We start from the raw sequence: 11,191 nt of genomic DNA, 5'->3' as shown, positions 1-11,191 counted from the left end.
AGACTGGGGAAGGAAAGGTTCACACCCCCAGGGTATATAAATTGGGGAACCGCCCTTTAGGATTAGGTGTGTCCTGGGGTCCTGAGTGAAGAGCGGCCTGAGAAGGTGAGCTGGGTTAAGTGGGGCCCAGTTGTGGCAGAATATAGACCCCGGGGAAGGCAGCCAAGCAGAGCAGCCAAGCATATCATCAGGCAGGAGAGTAAAGGGGACGCCTTTCTCCTCGCACAGAGCGTAGAGGAGGGAGATTCCTAACTGTGGGGTCCTGAGCTAGGAGACCAAGAGCAGCTACCCTAACAAGGGAGGGGAAGTAACTAGCCTACACGTGGGAGGGGTAGTAGCCAGCCTACACGTGGGAGGGGTAGTAGCCAGCCTACACGTGGGAGGGGAAGTAACCAGCCTACACGTGAGAGGGGAAGTAACCAGCCTACATGTGGGAGGGGAAGTAACCAGCCTACACGTGGGAGGGGTAGTAGCCAGCCTACACGTGGGAGGGGTAGTAGCCAGCCTACACGTGGGAGGGGTAGTAGCCAGCCTACACGTGGGAGGGGTAGTAGCCAGCCTACACGTGGGAGGGGTAGTAGCCAGCCTACACGTGGGAGGGGTAGTAGCCAGCCTACACGTGGGAGGGGTAGTAGCCAGCCTACACGTGGGAGGGGTAGTAGCCAGCCTACACGTGGGAGGGGAAGTAACCAGCCTACACGTGGGAGGGGAAGTAACCAGCCTACACGTGGGAGGGGAAGTAACCAGCCTACACGTGGGAGGGGAAGTAACCAGCCTACACGTGGGAGGGGTAGTAGCCAGCCTACACGTGGGAGGGGTAGTAGCCAGCCTACACGTGGGATGGGTAGTAGCCAGCCTACACGTGGGAGGGGAAGTAACCAGCCTACACGTGGGAGGGGTAGTAGCCAGCCTACACGTGGGAGGGGAAGTAACCAGCCTACACGTGGGAGGGGAAGTAACCAGCCTACACGTGGGAGGGGAAGTAACCAGCCTACACGTGGGAGGGGTAGTAGCCAGCCTACACGTGGGAGGGGTAGTAGCCAGCCTACACGTGGGAGGGGAAGTAACCAGCCTACACGTGGGAGGGGAAGTAACCAGCCTACACGTGGGAGGGGAAGTAACCAGCCTACACGTGGGAGGGGAAGTAACCAGCCTACACGTGGGAGGGGAAGTAACCAGCCTACACGTGGGAGGGGAAGTAACCAGCCTACACGTGGGAGGGGTAGTAGCCAGCCTACACGTGGGAGGGGTAGTAGCCAGCCTACACGTGGGATGGGTAGTAGCCAGCCTACACGTGGGAGGGGAAGTAACCAGCCTACACGTGGGAGGGGTAGTAGCCAGCCTACACGTGGGAGGGGAAGTAACCAGCCTACACGTGGGAGGGGAAGTAACCAGCCTACACGTGGGAGGGGAAGTAACCAGCCTACACGTGGGAGGGGAAGTAACCAGCCTACACGTGGGAGGGGAAGTAACCAGCCTACACGTGGGAGGGGAAGTAACCAGCCTACACGTGGGAGGGGTAGTAGCCAGCCTACACGTGGGAGGGGAAGTAACCAGCCTACACGTGGGAGGGGAAGTAACCAGCCTACACGTGGGAGGGGAAGTAACCAGCCTACACGTGGGAGGGGAAGTAACCAGCCTACACGTGGGAGGGGTAGTAGCCAGCCTACACGTGGGAGGGGTAGTAGCCAGCCTACACGTGGGAGGGGAAGTAACCAGCCTACACGTGGGAGGGGAAGTAACCAGCCTACACGTGGGAGGGGAAGTAACCAGCCTACACGTGGGAGGGGTAGTAGCCAGCCTACACGTGGGAGGGGAAGTAACCAGCCTACACGTGGGAGGGGAAGTAACCAGCCTACACGTGGGAGGGGAAGTAACCAGCCTACACGTGGGAGGGGAAGTAACCAGCCTACACGTGGGAGGGGAAGTAACCAGCCTACACGTGGGAGGGGAAGTAGCCAGCCTACACGTGGGAGGGGTAGTAGCCAGCCTACACGTGGGAGGGGAAGTATCCAGCCTACACGTGGGAGGGGAAGTAACCAGCCTACACGTGGGAGGGGAAGTAACCAGCCTACACGTGGGAGGGGAAGTAACCAGCCTACACGTGGGAGGGGAAGTAACCAGCCTACACGTGGGAGGGGAAGTAACCAGCCTACACGTGGGAGGGGTAGTAGCCAGCCTACACGTGGGAGGGGTAGTAGCCAGCCTACACGTGGGATGGGTAGTAGCCAGCCTACACGTGGGAGGGGAAGTAACCAGCCTACACGTGGGAGGGGTAGTAGCCAGCCTACACGTGGGAGGGGAAGTAGCCAGCCTACACGTGGGAGGGGAAGTAACCAGCCTACACGTGGGAGGGGAAGTAACCAGCCTACACGTGGGAGGGGAAGTAACCAGCCTACACGTGGGAGGGGAAGTAACCAGCCTACACGTGGGAGGGGAAGTAACCAGCCTACACGTGGGAGGGGAAGTAACCAGCCTACACGTGGGAGGGGAAGTAACCAGCCTACACGTGGGAGGGGAAGTAACCAGCCTACACGTGGGAGGGGAAGTAACCAGCCTACACGTGGGAGGGGAAGTAACCAGCCTACACGTGGGAGGGGAAGTAACCAGCCTACACGTGGGAGGGGAAGTAACCAGCCTACACGTGGGAGGGGAAGTAACCAGCCTACACGTGGGAGGGGAAGTAACCAGCCTACACGTGGGAGGGGTAGTAGCCAGCCTACACGTGGGAGGGGTAGTAGCCAGCCTACACGTGGGAGGGGTAGTAGCCAGCCTACACGTGGGAGAGATAGTAGCCAGCCTACACGTGGGAGGGGTAGTAGCCAGCCTACACGTGGGAGGGGTAGTAGCCAGCCTACACGTGGGAGGGGTAGTAGGCAGCCTACACGTGGGAGGGGTAGTAGCCAGCCTACACGTGGGAGGGGTAGTAGCCAGCCTACACGTGGGAGGGGTAGTAGCCAGCCTACACGTGGGAGGGGTAGTAGCCAGCCTACACGTGGGAGGGGTAGTAGCCAGCCTACACGTGGGAGGGGTAGTAGCCAGCCTACACGTGGGAGGGGTAGTAGCCAGCCTACACGTGGGAGGGGTAGTAGGCAGCCTACACGTGGGAGGGGTAGTAGGCAGCCTACACGTGGGAGGGGTAGTAGGCAGCCTACACGTGGGAGGGGTAGTAGCCAGCCTACACGTGGGAGGGGTAGTAGCCAGCCTACACGTGGGAGGGGTAGTAGCCAGCCTACACGTGGGAGGGGTAGTAGCCAGCCTACACGTGGGAGGGGTAGTAGCCAGCCTACACGTGGGAGGGGTAGTAGGCAGCCTACACGCGGGAGGGGAAGTAGCCAGCCTACACGCGGGAGGGGTAGTAGCCAACCTACACGCGGGAGGGGTAGTAGCCAGCCTACACGCGGGAGGGGTAGTAGCCAGCCTACACGCGGGAGGGGTAGTAGCCAGCCTACACGCGGGAGGGGTAGTAGCCAGCCTACACGCGGGAGGGGTAGTAGCCAGCCTACACGCGGGAGGGGTAGTAGCCAGCCTACACGCGGGAGGGGTAGTAGCCAGCCTACACGCGGGAGGGGTAGTAGCCAGCCTACACGCGGGAGGGGTAGTAGCCAGCCTACACGTGGGAGGGGTAGTAGCCAGCCTACACGTGGGAGGGGTAGTAGCCAGCCTACACGTGGGAGGGGTAGTAGCCAGCCTACACGTGGGAGGAGTAGTAGCCAGCCTACACGTGGGAGGGGTAGTAGCCAGCCTACACGTGGGAGGGGTAGTGTGAGGTGCTAGTTCTGATGGCCCAGGCTCCTGGATACAGGCCGGTGTGCACCACAAACACCATATTCCCCCTTCTATCTCCCTTAGGGGGCGAGCGGGGGGGGGGGGGGGAAGGGTGTTACATATATATTATTTACAGTGTTTATATACATGCGCACAGAGATGGATATTTCTGGGGGTTTTACATTCTACAAAGATTTGTTAAATCATGATAGAATTGCTCTTCAATCCATGTTTGTAACTGGCGTCTGTTGGTGTGATACTAAGGCCTTGTCCAGGGTGGCGCTGAGCGGGCGAGCACACTCACGCTGGCCGCGATGAAACATACTGGGGCAATGTGTGTGTCCAGCGTGAGCAATCGCCTGGGCATGCGCGGCGCTTAGCTGCTTGCCAAGCAAGCACATTTGAATTTGCCGCTTGCTGCGCCTGCACGCTCAGCGCCACCCTGACCACAGCCCTATATTAAGGGGTTAAACAGATATGAGCCACACATTGTGCAGTTACGCGGCCGTGATATCACCCGGCAGGTTCGCCCTCATTGGCTGAACTGCCGGGGGGCGTGGCCTAGAGCCCTGATCTCAATTCTCTTGAGAGCAGGAGTTTCTGTCAGTGTAGCTCCTCCCCTCCCAGCGGGCCCGGCCTCTCCCATCCCAGCGGGCCCGGCCTCTCCCCTCCCAGCGGGCCCGGCCTCTCCCCTCCCAGCGGGCCCGGCCTCTCCCCTCCCAGCGGGCCCGGCCTCTCCCCTCCCAGCGGGCCCGGCCTCTCCCCTCCCAGCGGGCCCGGCCTCTCCCCTCCCAGCGGGCCCGGCCTCTCCCCTCCCACTGTGGGGCGGCTCTTGTCCCGGGCGACCTGGCCTGAAGAAATAAATGCTTAGACATAAGGCTCTCCTAAATATAAAAGAAACCAACTAACAATAGTGTGTGCAGTGTTACAGCATGGAGGACAGAAGGAGATGGGGGATATGATTGAAACATTCACATACATAAAGGGTTTAAACAAAGTACAGGAAGGAGCATATTTCAGAGAAAGAGGAGTGCTAGCACAGGAGGACATTCTCTGACGCTGGAGGGTGGCGGCTCAGGGGAGATGTGAGCAAATACTTCTTCACAGAGAGTTAATTCATGGAATAGCTTCCCAGAGGCGGAAGGGGCTAAACAAATAAATGCTTAGACATAAGGCTATCCTAAATATAAAAGAAAACCAACTAACAATAGTGTGTGCAGTGTTACAGCAGATAGGACAATGGGCTGACACAGTGGGACAAGTGGTTCTTATCTGCCATCAAATGCTATGTTTCTAAGGCTGTCCTAACCTGCGGATTCAGGCAAAATGACACGGCTGTTATATAAGGGTCAATGTTACTCTCTTTTGAAGAATATTTTCTGCTTATGCCTGTTCAGTGAGTCATTTACAGCTCTGTATAGTGACGCTTATGTAGCGGATTTAGTCATATGTACCTGCTATGCCCTGCTCAGTCTGTAAGCACTGTTAATACAGGCAGGACAGAGTTAAATCTGTGGTTATTCGACCCCCCTTAATGCTGCTCCTGGGTGTAGCTGAAGGAAGGAGGTGGTGACTCATGGACAGAGAGACAGAGGCCTATCGCTGTAGGGCTGATGTCATGAGCCCGCCTCCTTCTGGAAGTTCACTTAGGCTGCATGCAAACTATAGACAGTGTCCATTTTAGCCCTGAGTAGAGTTAGGAGCTGGAACTATAAGCCCCTCCCATTGCGGGAAAGGCCTGTTCCCCTGAGCTTTGCTTGGGAAGAATACCATCATGGACCCACACTCCAGAACACCATGGGGTGTGTACCATCCAGATGTCTGTGCCTGTGCTGCGAAGTATCGCTGTGTGACACCAACAGTGGTTACATCTGAATATAGAAGTCACCAAGTGACATACAACTGCTCGGAGACTTCATTATGTGTGTAGCCAGGTCCCCCTTGACATGCTAGCCCCCCTTGCGCACTCACCCCCTCCTTCTGGTATGCGAGCGCGCGTTGTTAGTTGTTGCTGAGGTGTTAGAGTGAGTTCCTGTTGCTGTGCTGCCTCTGTCAGTAAGAGGCACCTGGAGGTCTGCAACATTGTTGCTGTAGTCTGATGCAGAGCTGTGAGTCTGGCAGCACAAAGCAGACAGAGAAAAGCAGTTGAGGACTGGAGCAGCTAAGGGAAGGAGGTAGGGTGCAGGGGTCTGTGACCCTCTGCACTAGGCCAGCAAATCCCCTAGGCCCCAGATAGACCTGAGTCATCCTAGCTGAGTATTGTAGGGACAGGCCCTAGGTTAGGGACCCTGCCCCATTATATACTTGTTAGGAGGGTATCACGGACATTGCTTGGATTGCTACAAGGGAGCTGGACTATCTCCACGGAGGCACAGCTAGCGTGACTGTGGCCTACTGGCAGCAGACAGACCCTAATTAAGGTAGAGACGGCGTGGAGCTGTATGGTGATATTATCCGCGCTGGAATTCACCCCACGCGTAGGAGGATATCCCGGCGGATCCAACCCCGTGATATAGCGGCACCCGTGGCTGGAGCCCGGGCAGGTAACCCACAACTCACGTGCACCAACAAGGCCTATCACCAGACATAGTGGCTGCGCAGTCACACCCACACACACATTGGTATATGACCTGGGAGTGCGAGACATTGGGTTGGGGTTGCTGGACACAGGGTGGGAACACTCTTTGGAAGGTTAGCGTCCGCCGTGACGCCTAGAGCTGGTAGCGTCCGCCGTGACGCCTAGAGGTGGTAGCGTCCGCCGTGACGCCTAGAGGTGGTAGCGTCCGCCGTGACGCCTAGAGGTGGTAGCGTCCGCCGTGACGCCTAGAGGTTAGCGTCCGCCGTGGCGCATAGAGGTTAGCGTCCTGCGTGACGCCATACGTGGCTCCTCTAGAGAGGAGCACCGGTTATGTAAGATATTGTGGTTAAATACGTTGTTGCATGTAGTAAAGTCAATAGTTATATAGAGCTGTCTGTGTGGTCATTGTGTATTGTCCTGCGAGGAACTACTCCCCCTCTGGTGGGAGCCATCGCAGGTGGAGGCGCTGCATCATTGTAAATTAGTATTGTAGTATATTGCCCCAGGTTCCCTATAGCGGAAGCTCAGCCTTCTGTGAGCCAACAGGTATTGCACCACGCACACCCTTGGTAACATTGCATGTTCCCCGCACTCACATGGTATATACGATTGGGTGGGGTGATATGACCGTTACATTTGGAGGCGCTGCTGAGATCTTAGACCTGGGGTGCCCTATTCAAAACAGATCAGCATCATGGTAATTCCCTCCCGTCAAGAGGTCCACGCGTGGGCCACCACCGTCCGTGAACCACGTAGACACGTTGTCGCCGTAGGGAACGTCCCGGCGTTAGTAGCGGAAACTGACATCCGGAACTCTCTGAGCAAGCTCTTAGGGCTAGATAGAGTATGGTACCGTGGCAGGGTGTTCGACGCTACTTATGATTTGAGTGCCCTATTATTCACCGTGGGGCGGGACATAGGCCCTGAAGCGGCCCCGAATATTCTAGTAGCCCCCGAGTGCCCACCAGAAGGATACCCCCTTATATACTCGGACTTACCAGTAATAAGGGAAATGTTCTCGCTCAGAGCCCCTCCTCAAGATCCAGACGAACCGTCCACCAGTACCTGGACACCACGTACCCCCGTGTCCAGTACCCCAAACCGGGTTGACCGTCCCCAACCCAAAGTCTCCTTTACCCCAAGCACCCTCCCGGAAGCCAGTAGTTGGGCTGACTGCCCCCCCTCTCCACTCGACACCGTACCCCGCGGGGTAAACTCCCGGCCTATCAGGGAGAGAGCAACGAACGAAGGTTCCATAATGGGGGTGACGTTACCCCAATTCGTAGAAGCTCTCACTGTGGCCTCCCAGTCTCAAAGCTACCGGAAGCTTAAGGCCTTCTCTGGAATACTTCCAATACCCCAGGGAGAGGAAGGGATAGACCTTTGGAGGGAGAATGCCGTAAAAGTAGTAGAGGAATGGTCATGCACTGACACGGTAAAGCGCATCATGGAATGCCTCAGACCCCCTGCGTCTACTATGTTGACCATCCACAGGGACCAACACCCAGAGTTGACAGCGTTGGAAATGGTGGCGTTCCTGTTAGAAGCATACGGGCTAGCCGAGGACGAAGGAGCGCTCTGGACGAAGTATTTCCATCTTTATCAGAAGGAAGGGGAAGACTTGTCGGCTTTTATCCACCGCCTACAGCTGGTCCTCGGGATCCTACTCAATCGTAAGCTGGTCTCCGCCTCGGGGATGGATGAAGCTCTCCATAAGCAGTATCTGCGGGGATCAAGCCCCACTCACCCCATAGCCAACATGCTCCGCAGCAAGATAATGGACGGGGGCCCCTACAAGTTCACCGAGTTGCTGCGGCAAGTGAAACTACAGGAGGGTCATGTTATGCTACACTCAACCGCTACACCTAAGAGCCCCTCTGCCTCCAAAGGAAAGGGCTCTACGGAAAAGAAGGAAGAGTCTGCTGCCTTGTCCAAGGGGTACAAACCAAGACCCCCCCGACCGACCACCTTCCCCGTCCACGAGTCGCCCGGAAAGCCGTCCGGTTGTATGCTATAACTGCGGTAACGAGGGTCACGTCCTCCGTAACTGCCCAGAAAAAGAAGGTCATCCTGAGGAACACCCTCCCGATAGATGGAAATCAGCCCGGTCTATGGTCTGCAGTGTACCGATGGCAGCAGCTGACCCCGAACTCCCTCATTCTGGAACCCCGGATGCCCCTTCTGACGCTGGCCCCAGGGATGACGCCTCACCCGGTGAAGCTTGCAGTCAAGCTGGCCCTGCGGCCATCGTGCCCGTGGTACTAGAAGGGATATACGCCTCGGCCCTATTGGACACAGAGTCCCAAGTAACCATAATATATCGCAAGTTCTATGATCAGCACCTTCAACACTGCCCCCTGAGGCCGGCCGAACATATGAAGGTTAGGGGGTTAAGTAATGAAGACTACCCCATCGATGGGATTGTAAGGGTCCAGCTGGACATACTCCAACTGAACACCGGCAAGAAGCACCCCATGCAGGTAGCGGCCATGGTATGCCCGGAGCCCCAAGACCATTGCAAGTACCCAATCATCTTGGGCACCAATGCGGACATAGTGCAAGCTATAATCCGAGCCTACTTGAAAGAGACCAACGAGTTGCCGCTGGCCGATTCGCTCCTAGACCCCATCTTACGAGAAGAGTGCCACCGGGTATATGCCTTGGAGCGTCATGGGGACCTCTACAATCGTCAACGAGGACTGACGACAATATTACCAGGGGGAGTGCAAAAGATGGCCGTCTGGTGTTGTTATCCCGACCGAGACAAGAACGACCAACTGTTCTCGCTGGAGAGTGAGCCTGAAGAAGAAGAGGTTCAGCGAGGGTATAGAGTACTACCCGAAGTGAGGGAATGGACGGCTAAGATCCCTATTCGAACCCACGTGTATGTGCAGAATCTCTCCCCCTTTCCGATGGAGTTTGATGTCGACCAGAAGTTGGGATGCATATATCCGGTCAGCCCGGTGGGAGCCACGCCTCAGGTGAAGGCAGCGGCTGCGCATGAGCGGGTAGTCGATCTGGACGTCAACTTCGGCGAGTCGACGCTGTCCACAGAGTGGAAAGAACGGTTGACCACCCAGCTGCTGCAACGACGACATGTGTTCTCCACGAGCGAGATGGATGTGGGGTGCAGCCGCAGTGCCCAACTGTAAGGAATCCGCTCCGCAGTTTACTGGTTGCCTTACCTTGCAGACCTGTGCAGTCCTGGAGCACCTCTCCTGATGTTTGCTGCAGCCTGGATTCACTCACCAAAGCTATACACACTCACTCTGGTATCTACTGCAGCTGTGCAGCCTATCACTGCAACCTAGACTTGCATTCATTCATTGGAGCAGTACCTTCATACCCCCCTCCGGGGATTGGCCCGCTGACCTTTAAGTATTGTCTTCCCATAATGCTCCCTGCCGAGCATAGTCCTAACTGGATGTCTACTGTTTTGCCACAAGCCCTCGCTTGTTCTCCTATGCTGATACCAGGTTCCGCCCTGCGTCCTTCAGCTTCCTTCAAGCCGCTTGTTCTCCTATGCTGATACCAGGTTCCGCCCTGCGTCCTTCAGCTCCCTTCAAGCCGCTTGTTCTCCTATGCTGATACGGAGGTTCCGCCCTGCGTCCTTCAGCTTCCTTCAAGCTCCCGCTTGTTCTCCTGCGCTGAAGCAAAGGTATCCCCTATGTCTTCAGCTTCCTGCTTTCCTGCACTGAGGCAAAGGTATCCCCCGCGCCCTTCAGTCTCCTGATTCCTGCACTGTAGCGGAGGTTTCCCTGTGGATCTTTAGCTTCCTGGTTCCTGGGGCCTACTCTTTCCCTAATCTAGAGAGGCCGTGTCCTGGTTCCTGCACTGTTACAGAGGATTCCCCAGCCGCTCAGGACTCTTGCGCTGTAGCACTGGTGCACCCGTGCAGCAAAGCGGTGTGCTATTCTGGTCTGCCTACCATCTCCTGTGACCAGTACCATGGGCCATGGTCGTCGCTCGCGCAGAGGCCAACCCCGCGCTCCTAAGCTGAAGTGGGGCTCTCCTGACTACCTGTTGCCGAACTCTTGCCTGAACAATGTTTATCCTGATATCTCCTGTCCTGACCCTGGCTTGTACAACGACGACGCTGTCTTCTCCTTTCCTGATCCTGCTACGTTTGACAACGAACTGCGCAATCCGGATCAGCCTGCGCGGTCTCAGGTCGGTGCTTTTACAACCCCACCTCAGCCTCGCGGTCCGACCCTGGTTTGTGGCGAGCAGAACCCTGACAGTATGCTCGGCCAACAAACTCGGACCGCCCTGTGGTGAGGGTTGGTAAGTTTCTGTCTGAAAGCCTGTCCCAGCCTGTAAACCAGTCCCAGTGTGAATACCAGTTTCTATGTGAGATAATACCCCTGATTGAAGATCTGATTGTGTTTGTAGGTTTAACTCCTTTGCAAAACAAATGCCGTAATGATCTCATGATGAAGGTTTACCGCCTCCGGGACTTAAAACAATCGCTGGCCGCTTGTATTTGCTTTCCTGGTTACCCTTTAACTTGGGAAAATGTGTACCCTTTAGAATTGGACGACGCCCAAAAGGAACTCTCTTCCCTGGCCTTGTCTTTAGACATTTATATAGCAAAAGAGGACCCTCTCCTCATGTTGGCTGATGCCCAAAAAACACTCCATATCCTTTCCATGACATTGGACATTTGCATAAAGGAACAGGATCCTACCCTCGCCAGCTTCGCTGCCGCTTGGCTGTATCCCTGGTCTACCACGGATCCTTGCCCTGAGTGTATGGCCGGGTTCATTGACACCAATGATATGTTTTCGTTAACCCCTGCCGATCAGTCCTGTGAGGTCCCCCTGGAGAATACATATGTTGCTCTAC

At 56.3% G+C, this 11,191-nt stretch overlaps 1 protein-coding gene across 4 annotated transcripts in view; it reads left to right on the top strand.

Moving 5' to 3' along the window:
• LOC142487029 (uncharacterized) overlaps positions 1-11,191 on the top strand; it is a 34,255-nt gene that overhangs the window by 2,269 nt on the left and 20,795 nt on the right. The gene's annotated exons all lie outside the window — the stretch shown is intronic.

The sequence above is a fragment of the Ascaphus truei genome, chromosome 2 (assembly GCF_040206685.1).
Source record: "Ascaphus truei isolate aAscTru1 chromosome 2, aAscTru1.hap1, whole genome shotgun sequence".
Lineage (NCBI taxonomy): Eukaryota > Metazoa > Chordata > Amphibia > Anura > Ascaphidae > Ascaphus > Ascaphus truei.
The sequence above is the reverse complement of the archived record's forward strand: the minus strand, read 5'-3'. Positions and strand labels throughout refer to the sequence as shown.